Here is a 20093-nt window from a genome sequence, read left to right on the forward strand (position 1 = left end):
TGGGCTGTTATCTGTTAAGAGGGTGGCTGCAATTATGGCCTGAGTAGGGCAGAGTGAGGGTCTGGGCTGATTGAGGAGGCTTTGGGACTGGGCATTTGTCATCCAACAGCCCATGGCCCCTCTGAGGATTCCTGAGGTCTCTGAAATTTTGTTACAATCTGTGGTCCTCCTACGTCCCTCCAGCCAGCATCCTGGGTATGGGACCCCGGAACATGTCCGGAGGTGCCTACCCTGCATGGCGGGACACAGCAGGAGGTCGACTCAGGGTCAGGGAGACATCTTGCTAGGCCCTCCAAGAATGTTATAGCCATTTCGGCAAAAAGAATCACACCATGAAAATGTCCAAATTAAATGTCCTTTATAGCTGGAGACCAAAGATGCGCTCCTTGCTCTCAACTCCCTTTGGCCCTGATCACGCAGGGAAGCTCAGTTTTTAAAGGGGAAACACACACACACACACACACACACACACACACACGATAGAATGTCTTGACCTCATCGTTGAGCAAGCACAGGGGTACAGAAGCGGATGGCAAGTTAGATTAGAATCCAATTTTGGGGATCCAGCAGGAAATTCCTATCCCATGGTTAGGGCCACAGTATAACATGTCCTGTCCCTTGTTCTTAACTGCAAGACAAGATATGTCCTGTCCTTTGATTTCGACCACAAGGTAAGCTATATGCTGGCTAAAGTAATCACTTTGAACAAGAAATCTAGGGAAGAAAAGGGGTAAAGTCCAGGCTCAGGCGATGGGGGGTGGTTCTGCTTAACTCACTTACTTCATTCTCCAATTCCTTTAGCCTTCCAATGCGACCTTCCCGATTTCTGAGAGACGAGCACTAGATGCCTTCAGTTGTCACCTAGATCCTCCAGCTCTCCAGCACATAGATGACCATTTTGCATTCTTCCTCCCGTGATTCCTCAGGTGGCCCATGTGAGACTACTTTGTAAATCCTAGTGCATATTTTATATTCAGTCTGCTTCTCTGGTGAAGCCTGTCACAGATTATGGGTACCAGAGAAGTGGAGTCATTGCCACGACACTACCTGGCCATATGGCCCAGAGGCCTTTGGAGCTGTCTCGAGGGAAGAGTTGGAAAGGTTGAGCAATGCTGGCTGGAGAAGCAGCCCTGGAATGCTCTCGTTACAGTACACTTGAGCTCACATGCTCAGGCTTGGCTGCTCGCCCCTAACCAAGTCAAAGGAGCCATGTATTTGGGTAAAAAGAAAAAAAGATTTATTAAAGCTAGCACCAAGCAGATAGAGGGGCCTATTTATCTCAAATCTCCATCTACGTCTTTTATCGAGAGGAACAGAGGAGGGAGCAGCACACAATGCAGACCCCATGCTTCTGACCGACTCCCAGCATCTTCGGCTCATGCCCCCCTCTCTCGTGGGACCCAGGCTCCCCGCCTCCAGGGGCTGGCATCTGCTCACTGTCAATTCTTCAGGGCTGAAGAGAGAACGGGATGTTGGCTATGTGCTCAGCAGGAGGGACTTAGAAGAAGTTGCCTCTTTCTAAAAGAAAAAAAAAATCCAACTTTTGAAGTTCCATTGTACAGTGCTGATTACACTGTGGGCCAAGTGTGAAATGGGATTCTGTGCTGAATTCAGAATATTGTACACAGCTAAGTTAATTAGATATCTTGTAGGCAGTTAGACTTGGCTGGCCCTCAAGGGGTCAAAACAAAAGACAACTGAGACACATTTACTGTAGGCCAGCAATTATAAAAAAGGAAAAAGTACTATATTTACATACTTTCAGTGGAGATGAATAGCAACGATTGATATTCTAAGTAGACATCAATCGCCTTAAGTGCAGATCAAAAACCTCCCTAGCCCATTTCCTTTCCAGAAATTCTGTGTTCATTCTTTGTGTGATGCTTTGTGACTTGTTTTCCCATTTGATCGCCATTTAACCACTTATCACCTGGGTGATTATACTTGTAATCTTAATGGTTGATCATGGTTTTGTTCCATCTATGCCCACCCTGTGATTTTCCACTGGATTTTATTAGTTGATTATAGTTTTGTTCCATTTTTGTACCCACCTCACTTCATGACTTTGCTCCATAAAAAGTCCCTGGAAAATGGGGTCACCGACTTTGTAGGTGTCCCAACCTGTCCATCTCAGGCAGCAGCTGTCTTTCCCTCAACGAATTCTTCCTACACTTAACCTCCATTGTTGTAGAATTCTTTCTCCAGTTTTAGAGAACATGAATTCATGTTTTTTGTTGTTGTTGTTGTTGTTGTTGTTTGGGGTTTTTTTTGGTACTGGGGATTGAACTCTGGTCCTTGCACTTGTGAGGCGGGTGGCAGCACCACTGAGCTAAATCCCTGGCCCAAACATGAACTCAGGTCTTGGATATATAGCCAGTTGGGGGCTATAATATTTATAATATTTCCTCTGTTAGGATTGTTTTGCTTGTTTGGATTACTTGGTGCCCTATGTCAGGAAGACCGAGTGGAGACAGAAATGCAGATGTTCTCTTAGTCTGATGATAATCTCAAGGAATAGGTTTCGAATGGTGTCTGAGTCTTGTCTGTGGAGAAGGAATGATTAATGGGTCAAGGAAGATTATAACGTTTTTAAATTTTGAGAAAAGATGCTCTAATAAAGTTGGGACCTGCAAAGTTGGAGCAGAGGAGAGCTTGGTTGCTAAAAAGACTAGCAGTGAAAAGCCAAGTACTTTAGAACAGGACAAAAGGAAAATGGGACCATGGGAGTAGTCCCAAGTGGGAGCAATCAGAAAGGCCCACCCCTCACATGCTCAACATTGCCAAAGTGAAGCACTTTGCTTTGAGAAGAAAGCCCCAGCAAAAAGGAGAACAGCCGCCCAGGGCATTGCTACCCTGGGACCCAGTTCACAGTGCTCAGCCATCCAGGCACTCAGAAGCGCGTGCAGCCACGTTCGATGGGGCCTAGCACTTGCTCCAGCTGGTGGCAGACCTTGCTGTCATCCACATGGTGCTGGTCATAGGTGGATGCAGAATTCAAGAGTTGTGGGGTCAGCAGGGTTTCTACCCCGATTGCAGAAGAAGGCCTGGGAGGGCAGGCAGTGCCCCTGAGAGGGCAGTGTGTGAAGCTGTGAGTATGAAGCTGAAGGTGCAGTGGAGACCCCACGTGATCAGAGAGGCCAGGAATGTGAAGTAGCTGAGGAAAGCCACAAGCAGCGAGCAGAGCTGGCCTAAGAGAGAAGCCATAAGGGCTGCAATGACCAGCAATGCCATAAGGGTAAAGCCACCTAAGCCCTTGGAGATTCACATCTCACTATGGCTTTCTCTGGGTGCTGCACAAGGAACTGTGAGATTGAATGCTAGGTTTCAGTCTTGCTTTGGACTGATTGCTTTCTATCCCCTTGTTCTTCCTTTTTGGAATGGGAATTGTCTTAATTTCTTTCTCACAGCTTACATAAAATACCTAACACAAACAACTCAAAGAAAGGTTTTTAGCTTTTGTAGAGGTTTTCATCCATAGCTGCATAGTCAGCTGGCTCCAAGGCAGGGTGTCAAGGAAGAGGGCCACTGCAGAGGGGACAGTTCATGGGATGGCAGGCAGGAAGAGGCATGTGTGGTCAAGGACACTCTCACAGAGGCCCATCTCTTCCCACAAGCTTCACCGCCCAACATCGCACGCAGCTGCAAATCCAGCAGTGGACTAAATCAGTATCATACCCCTTGTTCCAGTGTCACACACTCATGGTCTAGGCACCCCCAGAGCCCCGTCTATGAACACCTCTTTTGGGGAGCATCTAGATATGAGTCGTAACAGGACTATTTATCCTGTTTGATTTTATGTTGGAAGGGTTTGACTTTCTTTTGATGTCTACTGGTGCTCACAGCCGAGAGTTTGCTGTGCAGGATTGGGGGACTGGGTGGAATGTCCCCCCTGCAAAGACACATGCATTATAAGGGCGTGCTCTTTGGGGAGATGATTGGATCCTGTGGGTATGAGAATCATCAGTAGCTTGGTCCACTGACAACTCTATAGCTGACCTGTGAGTAGGTGGATTTGGCTGGAAGAGGTGTGTCACTGAAGGTGTAGCCTGAAAAGGTTTAATCCCCAGTCTGGCTTCTCCCTTGACTCATTTCCTAGCTCACAGGCTACGAACAGTCTTCCTCTACCAGACTACTGACTGATCCTCTACAAACTGGAAGCCAAAGTACACCTCTCCCCCTTTAACTTGCAGTATTGAATACTATATCAGCAATGAAGAAAATAGCTAAGTAGTAAATATTGACTATTGAGTAAATGACTGCTGGAAATTTTACTTTTTCGTTAAAAACTGTTTCTCTTAGTCTGATGATAATCTCAAGGAATAGGTTTCGAATGGTGTCTGAGTCTTGTCTGTGGAGAAGGAATGCTTAATGGGTCAAGGAAGATTATAACATTGCTAAATATGTGAGAGTTAAATTGACTTGCTGATGCCAGCTCGGGTCTCCATTGCTGCTCACTGGCCGCCTGTTCTCATGTAGAGGCTCGTTTCCACAGCCGAGTGCAGGCCTGACACACAGGTCTGTCTTCCTAATGAAAATGACAGACTGGACTCACGTTCTTTTCCTCTCCTCTTCCTGCCATGAGCTGAAATATAATGTCCTATGTCACAGCAGCCACTCTGTGGTCCTGAGGCCGTAGGCCAAGGGTTAAAAGACATTCCGGTAAAGCATAGTGCAGGGGTTGTGGCACTTCCAAAATCCTGTCAGCTCCTCATGTGGAATCTGCCCTGAGCTGCCTGAGACCTGCTCCAAACTGAGAAAGAGACTGCAGAGAATAAAGAGGGGGGAAAAGAACTTCTACTTTACTACATAAGTAATATGCATCCATTTAAAAACTGTTACATATAGATGAGTTTTTTAAAAAACCTAGGTAGAACTTTGATTTCTATTCTAGGTGTGGAGCTTAGAAGTTACCACTGTGTCTGTCCTTCCTGAACAAACTCTTCTTAGATCATCAGAGAATGAGGTCATAGGGTAAACATCTCAAAATCTGGAGAGATGGACAAAGAAATAGAACTGCATCTCACTGGGGCAGAATTACAGGGACCTACTTTCAGGGCAGGAAACTGATGAAGTTTTGAGTTGGCAGAGGCTCAGAGTGACGGCAGACAGACCCCACACTTTTGTGAATTTACCTCCAAGAGAGTCATTCGGTTCTCACAATACGTACTGGTGAATATCCCCTTGTGTTTCTGCATCGGGAGTGGGGAAGGAACCATCTGGAACATTGCCAGAGCATTTTCTGCTTCCCAAGGCTGCCTCAGAAGAAATTTACCTAATCTCAGCCTGCCTGTGAAAGGGAAAGACCCAACTCTTTCTCTCTCTAGTCTCCACGTGGGCAAAAGGTAACACAGCCCCAACCCCTCTAGCTATTCTGACCCACTTGGTCGGGGGCGGGTTGAAGAGCACAGGAGAAATTCCCAGTCCACAGACACAGGCTCACCAAAAGACTGACTGAATCAGACTAGCAAGCCCTCCTAACCCTAGCCCTCACCATTTCTAAAGGTCCATTTCTTCTTTTCTTTATTTCTTTTTGGTACCGGGGATCAAACTCAGGACCTTGTGTTTGTGAAGCAGGTGGCAGACCCACTGAGCTAAATCCCTGGCCCATTTCTAAAGGCCTACTTTCTACAGTTCCTTTCCCCAGACGTCTTGTCCTCCTTTCCACAAAAGCTTACAAGCCACACTGAAAGGACCTCAGTGTGAAGAGACAGCAAATATCAGCACCAGGGTCAGATAGGGTAAGGATGTTGAAATCATCAGACTAGGAATTTTAGGAACTATGATTAATGTTAAGGGCCTTAATGATAAAAGTGACACCATGGAAGGACAGATGAGTAATATATGCAGAGATGGGATCTAAAAATAAATCAGAAAGAAATGCCAGAGAGCAAAAATGCCATCACAGAAGATTTTTTTACAAATGCCTTTGATGGGCTCATTGGGACTGACTGAGGAAAGAATTCCTGAGACTGAGATTATGACAATAGGAATTTGTAAAGCCAAAATGCAAAGAACTCAGGACCTTGGGCTCACGAGTCAGGCACGGTGCCACTGAGCTAAATCCCTGGCCAAAGTGGTACAGCGTTATATCGAAGTGCACTTGGCTTAGTTGTAAATATATGTTGTAAACTCCAGGGTAAAAGTAGAATCCCAGCATATTATTATGGGGATATTGGCAAACTGATTTTTAAACTTACACGGGGAGGCAAAAGACCTGCAATAAAAAATTCAATATCGAGGGAGAAGAACAAAGCCAGAATGCTGACACTATCTATCATTCTCAAACGAACAGAGTACAGACTTGGTATGATATTGCAGTGGTGAACATGTCGCTGTAAATGTGTAAAACACGTAAAATGAACAAGAAGAATGAACGCTGTGGAAGTTAGGTGAACATGACACGCCAGTGGATGTTCAGTGCTTTTTTTTTTTCAGCTTTAATTGAGTTTATTGGTACATCTTAGGTATACAGCACAGTTACGTTCATTGTTGGGATCTTGTACCTCTACATGACGAGTCTTGATGTTCACTGCTTTTAACACAGGCACTGCTCTGGTATGAGCCGCTGATGGTAGAGAAGGTTTGTGAGGACGGAAACACACAAGGACTCCGTACGTTCAACTCGATTTCCTGTGACTCTGAACGTGCTCTGAAGAATAAGTTCATTAATTTTTTAAAATCCTAGATATTACTTAGGGAAAGGCCAGTATATATATATATATACACTGCCATTTGCTACTCCGTTCTCTGGCCAGGCCACGTGGCTTTCAGAGAAATTCTTCCTGGAGCCACACCGGTACCTGACTGGACTTGTTTATCAGGTCACACATCCAAAGCAACATCGTATTTATTTATTTTTGGTGCGGGGGATCGAACTCACGTCCTTGCACTTGCGAGGCAGGCGGCCGAACGGCTGAGCTAAATCCCTGGCCCATTAAGTAACATCTTTTTCACGCACTATTGAGAAATACACAAAATGAAAACTATTTTTCATGATAAAACAAACAACGCACCCAGCAGGTACTATTACCAATTTAAAATAGAAACATTGACACAGTGATTCACTTCTTGTAATTTAGTTCTCAGATGGAATTAAATTTAAAGATATTTTGGTCTGGGGATGTAGCTCAGCGGTTCTACTGCCTGCCTTGCAAGCTCAAGGTCCTGAGTTCAATCTCTGGTACCAAAAAAGAAAAAAAAATTAAAGATGTTTCACATGGCATCATTCACAATATGGCAGAAAATGGTACAATGAAATGTTAGCAAATAGGAAATCATAGACCATAGTGCATAAATGCTATTGCACAACAAAAGATCTTGAAACAAACCTATTTTTTGACACATAAAGATGTTCATACCATGCTATTGGAGGAAAATAGCAGGTTATAAAACCATACACATACTTGCCTGTGCTTATATGTAGCACTCCCAGGTGCTAAGAATTAGAATATTATCAGGTATTGACTTGTTGCCTCTGTGCCCTTTCTAGAATTTCTGTTTTCCATCCGGCAAATACATTGAGTTTTATCAGTAGAGAGAGCTGGAGTTAAACTGCAGAAGGAGTGGGTTTTCCTTCCTGGTTCCCGTTGCTGCCTCGGCGGGCTCCTGTGGTCAGCAGCTTTGTATGCCCAACCCGGCTGCAGTCTGTCTCCACTGAGACAGCTGCCCATGGGCGGTCTTCTGAGAGCAGATTGCAAAGCATGTGTCAACACGACATGTGCCCATGGCTTCCGCGCCATCTCTTCAGCCACGGCTCCATCTTCCTCTACAAGGTCTGCAGCTCAGCCCTGAGGGCCTTCCCTATCTCCTCAGACCTGGGGATGGTTGCTACTCTTTCTAGCTGTCCTTCTTATACTCTTTAAAGTTTTCTTTACTTTTACTAGCTGATTCTTTGTCTTTCTGTTCCTCTGCTATACTTAGTAAATGTTTCAAATTTTCCGTGCTTAAAAAAAAAAAAATCCAACCTAGAGTTTTAAAAAATTACCTATAACCCTACTTTTCCTGTAATAACCACCATATGCATCTTGGTGCCTACAATCCAAGACTTTTTTCTCTAATTGTGTATACATTAATTGTGTATATGTATATATAGATAAAATCACATATACTGTATATACTATATAATACATCTGTATTTTAAAAATGTTAAAAAATCAAATTGTACAAATTGCTGTATCAGTATTTAGAATGGTTTCACAGCATTTTGATTGGTATACACAGCCTAAATTGTTAAAATTTCCCCTAGTTCGGGTCATTTAGGTCATTTCCAATGTTATGCTATTTTAAACACTGTGGTAATCAACATCTTTAGCCAGTTTTTTGTTTTTTGTTTTTTTTTTTTTTTTGTACCGGGGATTGAACTCAGGACCTTGTGCTTGTGCAGCAGGCACAGTGCCACAGAGTTAAATCCCTGGCCCTAGCCAGGTACTTCTTATCTATCCCTCAAGACAAACCTTCTGTTCTCCATTCTCCTTGAAGGATTAGGTATACATTTTTGGTTTCTTTGGCCTCTGGCTTTTAGGGAGCTTCAGCCAGCAGGAGATGAGTAGAAGGACAAGGGATAGATCAAGTGCTTGTCCTTGTGAGGAATCCTATAGCTGGCTGTGCTTTTCGATTGGAGGGCACTATTCTCAAGGAGACCACCTCTGAGTAATCCTCTTCTTTTTTTAAATTTTTTTGTTTTGTTTTTGGTACCGGGGATTGAACTTGGGTCCTTGCGCTTGCAAGGCAGGCCACTGAACCGCTGAGCTAAATCACCGGCCCAGTTATCCTCTTCTTAGTTCTCAGAACAACCCTTCCTTGTGCCTTTCTTCTGGGTCTCGACAGGTTTGCTGCTGGTGGTGCTAGCCATGCGGACCAGCCCTCTACCTTGGGGCTTTCCTGCAACTCCTCCTTACCATTGTAAATCAACCTCCCTTGAATATCTTCCTTTGAGGGTTATCCTCTGATTGGTACAGCCTCTGTATGCAAACTCTTATGCATTTGAAAAACTGTCCTCTTTATGTAAATTCCAAAGTAGAGAGTTTTTCAGGACACTGAGAATGCTCATTTAAATAATTTATGATACGTGTCTTTGCACTCATTTGAGGTGGACTGTCAGTTTATAGAAAGTGAACTTTTAAAGGATGTATAATCTATACCCTGGATCTAAGTGGGTGAGAATATATCTAAATATTCAATAAGGATAAACTGGCAAGAAATATTGCCCACCATTTACTTTGACCCCTGAGAAGTTCTGGAGACTCCTAAATGTTTACCAACTTTTAGCAAACTTATTTTATGAGTACAGTAGGATCTAGTTACAAAGTGGACTAAAGGGATCAAACTCAGTCACTTGAGGCTGTCTATAGAGTGGAATAGATAAGGCTTTGGCATATCAGTTATGAGTTGGGCTTTTGAGATATCAATCATCAAATTTACAACATGAGTAGCCATGTCTCTAAGTATGTCTTCATTTTTCAAATTAATACCAGACTCTATCAATGAAGATTCCTTATATGTGAGTTTTTTTTTTAAGATAATACAAAATTTAGGGCAAGGATGGCTGTTACAAATGTTTTCTACAACTTGGGCTACAAGAAATATTGCACCTTTTATAGTTTGAACCATATGATTGGAAGTTTTTGGAAGTCAAAAACTGTTGAACATTTATAATTTTTCTTTTTCTTTTCTTTCTTTCTTTTTTTTGGTTTTTTGAGACAAGGTCTCACTATGTAATTGAGACTGATTTAGAACTCACTATGTAGCTAGCCCAGGCTGGTCTTGAACTCACAGCGATCCTCTTGCCTCAGCCTCCCAAGTGCTGGGATTACAGGTGTGCACCACCACGCCCCGCTGTAATTTTTCTATTCAATTTTGAACCTTCGTTGGGTAGTAAGTTAACCCAGTCATTCGCAGTACTCCTGTATACTTTCCCTTCTGTAGGTGGATTCCATTGTCTTTCCTGCTCCCTCTCCTGCATAAGAACACATCACACTTCTCTGGAGAAGGGGTCGTGGGATAGGATGATGATCCAGCCAAACTGATGCTGTGTCTTCCATGTCCCCATCCATGGTTCTTCCTGTGCTGCTCTGAAGATGGGAATCAAGATGAGCACAAAATCCAGGGGTCTGTGTGCCCAGGAGCAGTTTCGGTGGTTTCCCTTCTGAGGTCTCACTATTTGCACAGCAGCACACCCCTGAGTGCAAAGGAGTTTCCAGATGACCGTGGCAAGGCTTGCATAAAGAAAATACACCATTGTGCACAGTGTCTGCAACATTACAGGCACTTAAACGTATTGATTGAAGGAATAAATAAATGACCTGAAATCTCAGCCCAGAGTGAGCAGAAAAATAAGAATAGCAAACACTTCATGGCTTTGTTCTAATTGCCTTACATATCCATTAATTCACTGGGTCCTTCCTGGCCACAGGAGATGTGTAACTTTGTGGCCGACTCCTGTAGACTGATTCAAGAGAGATTTAAGCACTTAGCCCCTACTGCAGCCCAACATGAAAAGAGGGCTGCTGTCTAACTTCATAGAGAAAGAGCAAGGCCTGGGATATTGCATGTAATTTCAGCAAGATTCTACCAGAGGCATTTATCTGTGATACTACAGATCACTTTTCAGTCCTGAGCAACATCCTGGCGTGCATCCAGCCCTCTGGCATTCCTATTTGGCACACTTTGCCGGACTGGTCAGGTGAGAAAGACAGCTAACAGCAGCAACTGCTGGATGATGAATGGCTCCAAACAGGGCAGCTCAGCGCATGACGGGGACAAGGAATGCAATCAGGAAATGATGCCTTGGAATTGGGAGTAGGTAAGCGAGGCCATGTTGGATGGAAGGCAGCGGCTCTGCGTATAGGCTGTTGGCACACAGTCCGGCAAGCAGTGCTTAATTCCAATTGAAATGGGCAGCTGGAAAAGTAGAGAGACAAGCAGTGACTAAAGTCACAAACCAAAATAACAAACCTTCTGTTAATCTTTCCAACCGTACACTCTTGGGGACATGACTTCCCAGTGGATTGAATAAAACTCACTGTTCAGCACCATTTTCAACATGATAAGCGAACCATGACGCAGAACTGCAGGACCACAGCTATGTATCATGAAAATCAGATAAAAGCAGGGAGGCAGTGGTGGAAGAGGTTTCAAGCTGAGTTCTCATGGGATTCCTGAGCCAACCTGTGAACACTAGTGGCTCAAAAGTTTTTTGAAATGGCAGCTCTTGGATGTGCTGAAGCACTCGTAGGCATGAACAGATACTGATTCTCCTTTCCTTCACATTTCAGAGGTGAGGGCTCCTCTGTTAGTTTCCTTCTCTGTCCTGTGCTCATCGCTGTTGTATTTCAGCCTGGGTCAGACCTCTGGGACTCCTGGGGTCAGGAAACTCACCCCTACCGAAACATGGTCCTTGGGCTGGGGATTTAGCTCAGTGGTTCAACCGCCTGCCTGCAAGTACAAGGACCTGAGTTCTATCCCCGGTACCAATCAACCAACCAACCAACAAACAAAAACATGGTCCAAACTGTCAGTGTGATTTGAGTTCTATGTTCTGGATCCTCTCACTCAGCTTGTGAGAGGAAGGCATTCCATGGACTTGTAACTTTTAATTCCAGGCCTCAAATGACACTTAAAATAGTCAAAAAAGAATTTTATTTAATTGCTAAACTCCTTAAGGATTTCCATAAAGTCAACCTCCAAAACAAAAATGTCATTCAAGTATTAGTGTCTTCACATTTATAAAAGTAATTCTAGACCTCAGGGCAAAAGATTGTTTTGTCTTTGTTTGTTTTTCAGGCAGGGTCTTACCATGTACTTTAGGCTGGACTCAAACTCCAAGCAACCCTCCTGCCTCAGCCTTCTGAGTACTGTGATGACAGGTGTGTGCCACCTCGCCCTGCTAAGTTCAAAAGATTTTTAATTTCCTTTCCAAATAAGGTCAGATCAACTCTTAGATGATTTACAATGAACATAGTAACATAAAATCATCAAGACCCAGAAGAAACTTCAAAGAGGACCTACAAAAATCTCTTGGTTTAGAGAAGATTTGATGGCAAAGGGGATTAAATGGCTTGTCACACATCATATATCTGAGGGATGGCAAAACTCCGGGCTAGAGAGAACATATTTTCCCTCTTCCTAGTTTCAGGTGCCCTAGGGAAAGCACAGTGCCCATTCAGGTTGGCTTCTTCTGGCTCCACCGGCTCCCTAGTACCTTCCAAGGATTCTGCTATCAAAGGTGTCTGTGTTGTGAGCAGGAGGAGTGTGTGCTAACTGGAGGTCGAGACAGTAGTAGTTGCCAACTAGATTTTTATATTCTTTATATATCTGTCACTCATCAAACATGTTATTCCTACCCACCATTTGTCACTCGCTGTACCTGCACAAATCCGAGGAGCGCGACTTTGTTTCTGCTTTCCTGGTGATTGCGGTTGTTGATCCAGTTGTCTCTTCCTCAATCCGGGCAGGCGTCCGATATCTCAACCAAGGTCTCGTCAGAGATCTCATCTGGCAGGTTGCCGTTGAGCTGGATCGGTCACCGAGTGGGACGAGCTGGTCTTCTGCGCTCTCTCTTATATACTATTTTAGCTTGGGGTGTGTGGCACTGGTTTGGGTTTATCACGTCACACATATTGGGGGTTACATACATCATAGGGAGTTGTAGGGTGTCACAGGGCGTTACAGGGTGTCACTCATAGAGTCTGATTAGATATCACACTTCACTCTTGGGGGTTACACACAAGTTTCACACATTAAGTCATTCTTGGGGGTTTCACTCTCCACTCTTGGGAATACATTTACACTGTCTTGGTCTCTGTTCTCCACAGTCTGCCTGTGCCCACCCTGCTGGAAATGCCAATTCTTCATCAGCTCTTCAGTGCCTATTTGTTTTATTTTCAGTACCTGACCTGGGAAGAGGTCACCTTTCAGACACAAACATCCTGTGGGAGCTTGTGACTTTCAGTCCATTATTTTATTGTTTGCATTTATATTTCACACACATTTCAAATTTTCCTGTGATATTGTGTATGATGCAAAATAGTCATTATATTTAAATTGATCCACCACTCTTAATTGAATCAATGCATGAAATGGAACTACGGGAAGTGTGTGAGGAAGGGTGGGCAGTGGTATTAGGATGGTACTCCATGAGGGAATGGGAGCCAACGGCTATTCTTTTTTTTGTTTGGTTCTGGGGATCGAACTCTGGCCCTTGTGCTTGAGAGGCAGGTGGTGAAACCACTGAGCTGAATCCCCGGGCCTCCAGTGGAACAGTACACTCAGAAATGAGTGAACAGCTCTCCTTGAGGTGGATGCCAAACTAACACCATCCCTAACAGCCACAGGTATTAAAAATGTTATTTCCATGATCTGCCTGCATTTCTAGATTCTGTGCTTTCTCTATTCTTCCCTAAAAATTATTCAAATTATTATTGTGCAGCTTATGAATGATTTCTGCATGACACTTTGAGAAATGCTACTGATGTCAGGTAGATACACCATTTCTTTCTGAGATGAAGCAGATATAATTATTCTATAAACTTGAATTTCTTGTCAGATTTTATTTTTGCAGTGCTGGGGCTCAAACCCAAGGCCTCACAATCTGTATCATCAGTAGTCCTTTTGAGTGTCACTTTATAATTTCCTATCTTATATAAAATCCAAGCCCACAAAGCTGTTTGAAATACGTTTTATCTACTGTGGACTCCCTGTGATCCTGCTGTGAGGTGCTGGCCTTCCATTCTATCTAGCCCTGCTGTTCAGAGAATCTGAGGACACTCTTTTTTTTTTTTTTGGTACCGGGGATTGAAGGACACTCTTAAAATCGCCACTGTCCGTGGTGTATCTCCTTGTTTCTGACTTCTTTATGAAAGATCGTACAATTCTATCCTGGGTTTCATTTTTGCTATGATGCTATTTGAGAATTGTGCACCACTTAAAATAGGCTGCTATGATTGCTTGGGCAAAATGAACTAAGAAGTTCATGAAAAGAAACTAGAAGAAATTCAGTTGTGGATCCCCAAACTTTTTTTTTTTTTTTTTTTTTTTTTTTTTTTTTTTTTTGCTGTTGGTGATATTTGTTATTTCTCTTTCCTGAATACTAAATGTTTAACATGAGGATTCATGGAACTTCTCAGTGTAGCTGTCTTATTTTTCTCATTGCTGATGTGAAATAGCAGACACCCGAGAATCAAGGAAGGAAAGGTTTATTTTGGCTTACAGTTTGTCAGTTTCAGGCCAGAGATGGCTGGCTCCCAAGCGGGGTGGTGCAGAGCAGGGAGGAGACAGTTTCGAAACAGCAGCACAGCAGGTGGCTGCAGCAGCTTCTTTCTGTCCCTTCATATTCAATCCAGGCTGGAAGGCTACTACTGATCAGTGCCATCCACACCCAGTTAGGTAGGCACCCTCAATCCCGGTATCACACACTCTATTACTAACCACTTGCCAATAACTCCATGAGGCTTGGGGGGCATGTGCTTAGGAGCCATCACAGTAGCATCAATGTTTAATCTGGGCTTTTTACTTGTGGTTAATGTTAAACCCTCTGTTATCAGGCTAGATATGGAAAGGGATTTGTTGTTGACTTCTGTGCTCCTGGAATTTTGGCTTCTTTGCAAATTCCTGAGCCAATGGGAATTGACCTCTCCCAGAACAACCCAATGCACACAAAATAAAATAAGTTATCACATACTAAAAAGTCAAAGATGAAAACAGTGGTAAACATGACATAGATCAATCTTTATTTAGAAACCCTTGCTATCTTTTGACAAGACATGGGAGATGTACTGTAGCAAACTGGTGTTTCTTCTCAGTGTTTAAAAACCACAGTGGAGGTGTACATTGCAGTCTTTGTGATTTGGCCCAGTGGTCCCACTCTCTTGACACTATGGTGGCCTACTGGGGACAGAATGGACTCAGCTATGCCTCATCCTCCTTGATCTGTGGAAAAGAAGCAAGACATACACCAAAGACAGAATTCAAAGCAAATGCCCCAAAGGAATAATTAACTCTTTGAGTATAGCTTGAAATGTTACATTTTCAAGTAATGGTAGATGGAAACAAATGTTACTTAATTGGGGCGGGGCCTGTCTTGTTCATAACTGATGGTGCTAATAAATTGTACTACACCCTTAAAGAGTAAATAAACAAAACCACAGTTGATTGCTTCTGCAGCTCTTGCTCTTTACTGTTGTCTTTGACAAATTAGAGAACTAATTCATAAGAACATAACACCACTGATCTAATTATGACATTATTGGGTTGATAGCAGCACCAGTGGAGGTTTTGTGAGAGGGTATTGTTTATCACAAGTGTTTCTTCTCTGAAATAAAATAAATCTTAATCTTAGTTTCTGAGTTCTACCCTGTGGTTGGTGCTGCAAACAACATCCATATGGAAGGAGATCTTCTGACAATCACAGAGGTCATTTCGAAGACAGTGGAAAATGAGGCTGACATGTAATACTTGGGAAACCGGGGCCCTCACCAACAAGCTCTCACTGAGTAGCGATCTGTGATGAGCTGCTAGAGAACACTGAGGCTTTGATAACGAGGGTTCAACATCATTATATAAACAGAAATAAATTCCTCATGGGGCTAAAAGTGCAAGTGTAATTCTTGGTCAGCTGAGGAAATGAATGCCTGGTGAACATGACAAATCAGAAACTAACACAAAAATAATGAGGCTTAAATGATAGAAAAATTCCAAACATGAATTGAGTTTGATTAGATGATTTCTATAATCCCTTCCAGAACTAACATAAAATTTCCATAGCCCTGCAGAAATTAATTAGCAAGAATTCATTAAAAAAGGAAAGATCAAGGTAGGACATCATTCCTGGAAAATATTAGGAAATATGGGCCCAGGTATTTAGCTCAGTGGAACCATGCCTGCCTTGAAAGTGTAAGGACCTGAGTTCAATCCCCGCCACCCGCATCCCCCAAAAGTAGGAAATATGAATAAAGAGCCACAGTGACCTGAAGTGTGGGATATTGATCACTTCCTTTCAAATTGCCAAGGAAGCATTGTTCCTTCCTCAAAGGTGGACAAGCCACTGAGGATGCTGCAAGTGGCAGCAAGCTGAGGAAAAGGCAAATTTATGTCATCTTCAAATTTTTCTCCCTGGATACAAAATAAGTTAGATCATCATCAAGGATATATTTTGGGAGGCAGGGATGGGGTTTGCCTCATGCAAATAGGATCTACTCTAAAGCAAATTTACTGAGTGTCTTCAGTGTGTCAGGGAAATTAGTGGCCAGTTTTACTGTGGCTGAGTCATCTCCTGAGATGTGATTTTTAGGGATAAAATTGATAGGAGTTGGTGACCCTAGCTATGAGAGAACAAAGTAGAGGTCAGACAACTCCTTAGTAGAAATCCATGGCACCAGGCAGAAGGGCACATCTGGTCTTTTTTGTTCAGAGGTTTAAGAAACACAAAAGGGCTAGATGGTAACCTCAATTTTCTGTTCGAATAGGACCATGTTTGTCTCCTGCTGGATGCCTGCCTCCTTTAGAAACTAAATCTGTAGAAACTAGAAACAAAATATTTATAAGCAGATTATTAGTTACAATACTAAGCATCATTCTTACTTCTTCTGGGTTTCGGTATCTCTTCGTCTGTAGGGTTTTGTACCTCTGCATTCTGTCTGTGGGGTTTCTGCACCTCTGTATTCTGTCTACATATTGGTAACCGCTTTAGAGCATCTTCGGCATCTTTTAGAACAACACTTCTGTGCTGCGAGGCATTCTTCTGTTTCACTGGTCACCCTAACCAGGTCCATGACAGCCATTCGGACTCTGTACTGTCATCTACTTCTGGTGAATCCTTTGGGCTTTAGCCCTTTGCCTCATTCTATTTAAAAAAAATTTTTCCCAGTACCAGGGATAGAACATAGGACCTTGTACTTGTGAGGAAGGTGCAGTGCCACTGAGCTAAATCCCTGGCACGTTTTTAAAATTATTTATTTATTTAATTTTGGCTGGGAAACGAGTTCCTAAGTCAGTAGCCATTTTGCCTCGTGTCTTAGTTACTTGTCTCACTGCTGAGACAAAATACCTGACACCCAAGTTAAAGGAGGACAATTTTATTGGGCTCAAAGTTGCAGAGATTTTAGTCCATAGTCAGCTGGCTCCAAGGCAGGCATCATAGCGGAGAAATACTTCATGGTCAGCAGAAAGTAGCAAAGCAAGCAAGGGACAAGACAGACCTTTTTCTGTTCCTTATACTGTACCCAGGTTCCCAGGATTAGGCGGTGCCAAACCAATCAGTGGACTGATTTAGCAATCACTCACCCTTAATCCTAGCACCCTTAATCCTAGCGTTGCACCACGAATCAGTCAAACATTCTAGATTCAGCCAGCTCTGAAAAAGCCCCACTCCTCTGGGGGGACATCTAGACACAGCCACACACCTTGTATTTCAGATGTCCCATCTCAGTGAGGTGACGAAAGTAAAAAAAACTTTTCAAAAAAGGTCGTTAAAGAAATAATCAATGGTGGCACATATGATAAAGGGGTTCTACTGGATAAACTCTGAGACACTGCACTGGCCGTAGCAGCAGAAATGTCGCTGTGAATTCAGAAGTAGATCACCATAGTATGAAGAGTAAATGGATAGTGAGAATTCAGAGCCAAGTGACTCTCGTCCAGCTAACCAAACAAGCAAGCCACCACCAGGCTTTGCAGGGACTGAGCAGAAGGACGGGTCTGGAGTTGGAAGGATCTTTTTATTTTTTTTTTCCACCTATGCAGAGAACCCTGACTGCTCTAATGGCTGGCAGTGAAAGTGCAAGAGACAGAAAGGGCCTTGCTGATGGAGTGAGGTCCCTGAGGAGACTGAGGGCTGACATACAGAGCTTTGCATCATGAGACTTACCATCCAGAGAAGCTATTCTAGAGCTTTCACAGTATGATTTGTATTGGAGCTTGGAATCTCTTTTTTTCATAGAGATGAAATTTCCCAAACAATGTATAAAAGTACCAAAAGTCACTTTTAAAAGGTAGCTTTTAGAAACTGTTGATTCAGATGAAAAGAAATTAGCAAATTGGAGATAGGACCAGAAGTAAATAAAAGCCTGGAAGGTGACTTGCAGCATTGTGATACTGGAGGGAGGAAAAACACTGAGCAAGGACTGGCTGGGCTCTAAGAGTTATCACGGAGGAGTTGGAGATGAATCAGCAAAGAGAAGGGTGGAGAACAAAACATTTTCAGTGCGCATTTCATAGTCAAACACCTAATATGACAGTGACGTGCACACCGCAAACATTTTCTGACTGATTTGTTTCGTTGCTACTGATTTCCCTTACCAGGTCATAACTTCAGAGTTATCTGGGCCACAGTGCGACAGTTTGTGCTTAAATATTCACATTATCTTCTTGCCTGGTCCCTTAGGCTGTGTTCATCTTTGCAGCAGGATTGATCAGGGTGATGGCTGTGTAGGCAATGGAGGCGTCAGCACGGTGTATTTTCCCAAACCTTATGTGAAACTAAGAACCTTGCATGTGGATCAAATTTCCTATCTAGGCTTTATTGAAGAGCTAATATTAATCAGCTGAAACTGATCTAATCTACCAAATAAAACTTGTCATGTGAACGCCAAGCAGCCACAAAGAACTCTTCCAGTACCTTGAGATGATTTAGCAATTTTACTAGTGAAAGTATAATATCCACTATGGACAGATCTATGAAAAATGTTTATGAGAGGACTCCAAAGATAAGAGGGAGCTGGAAAAACAATAACTTTAAGAAAACTGGAGACAGGAAAGAACACAGGTGGAACTGTTTGGCACAGTGTTGCTTCTGCCTTGTTCCACTGTCGTAAGAGTCTTAGAGCCCCAAGTTCAAGACGAGGGGACACAGACCCCACTTCTCTATCCCAAGAATAGCAAATAACTTGTGACTATCTTTAACCTATTATGAAAGCACTTGAATACCACATGCTTGCCAAGACTACGTCTCGAAAGACTACATGTCTGTGTGCCAGAGGCTTTGGTAGAGGAGCATCTCCTCACTCCCTCATCTGGGCAAGGGTGAATCTGGAATCTTTCCATCTTGTTCTGTGCCAATACATGCTCATCTCTGCCGTATCTGATATGGTGGAGTCAGGAGATATAATCTGTTACGAGTTACTGAAATCTCTACATAACTCCCTGCTTCTGTCTCTACAAGACAGGGATGGACAGCTTTCTCTCCATCTGCTGCAGTTGTCTACAGTACTATGTGTCTTTAAATCTTTTCCAAAACTCAGCAAAAAGGGAATTGTTATATGCTAAAAGCCAGAAGATAGTGCTGTACTTTGTGTGTGTGTGTGTGTGTGTGTGTGTGTGTATGTGTGTAAGAGAGAGAGAGAGAGAGAGAGAGAGAGAGAGACTCTTTAGGTAACAGAATTGTATCTTTTAGTTTCAATAAAGTTTAAATTCTTAGTTGTTACAAGAGCTATCCCAAATCCAGTTCTAGCAAGCTGTGGATTTCAGTGATGTTATAGGGTAGTAAGTAGCAGTGCAAGTTATATTTGATGTAATTATTAATTATCGTTAATTATATTACATTATACTGCACTTCAAAATTTAGAGGGTTGGTCTTAATTCCTAATAAGGCTTTTCATGCATAACAATTCTAGTAAATCTGACGTGATCAGAAAGCTTATAAAGCACTTCCCTTTCAAACGCCAAAGGTCAATCACCCAGAAAAGCCGAAGTAGCTGTCGTGTTTGTGTTTCTTTGTTTCAAACTATGTAACATAGATATAAATGATTTTCGACTACATTTAGGGAAACCATGTTTCTAAACTCCACTTACTATCTCAACTGTTCGAGTGCAACTAAATATTACTGTTTCTAATATGATATTGCAGTTTTACGGGTCAGGAAGAGGAGAGACATTTTTATTCTAACCTGAAAACCGCTTTGGTAGTAGTAACCTAAGGACAGCACACAGTTAAGTTACCAAGAGCCCTTAAACTGCACTATAGAAATACTTCTGAGTTAAGACCCCAACGGCCTGAATTTCCAACAAGAGGGGCTCCGAGGCGGATGCTGAATGCTCGGACCGGAGCCGGCGAGGAGGCGCCCGCTGTCGGTTCTCGGGCCGGGACGGCGGGCCTGGGCCTC

Source organism: Fukomys damarensis, unplaced genomic scaffold (genome assembly GCF_012274545.1).
Source record: "Fukomys damarensis isolate Sample0158 unplaced genomic scaffold, DMR_v1.0_HiC HiC_scaffold_21, whole genome shotgun sequence".
Classification (NCBI taxonomy): Eukaryota; Metazoa; Chordata; class Mammalia; order Rodentia; family Bathyergidae; genus Fukomys; species Fukomys damarensis.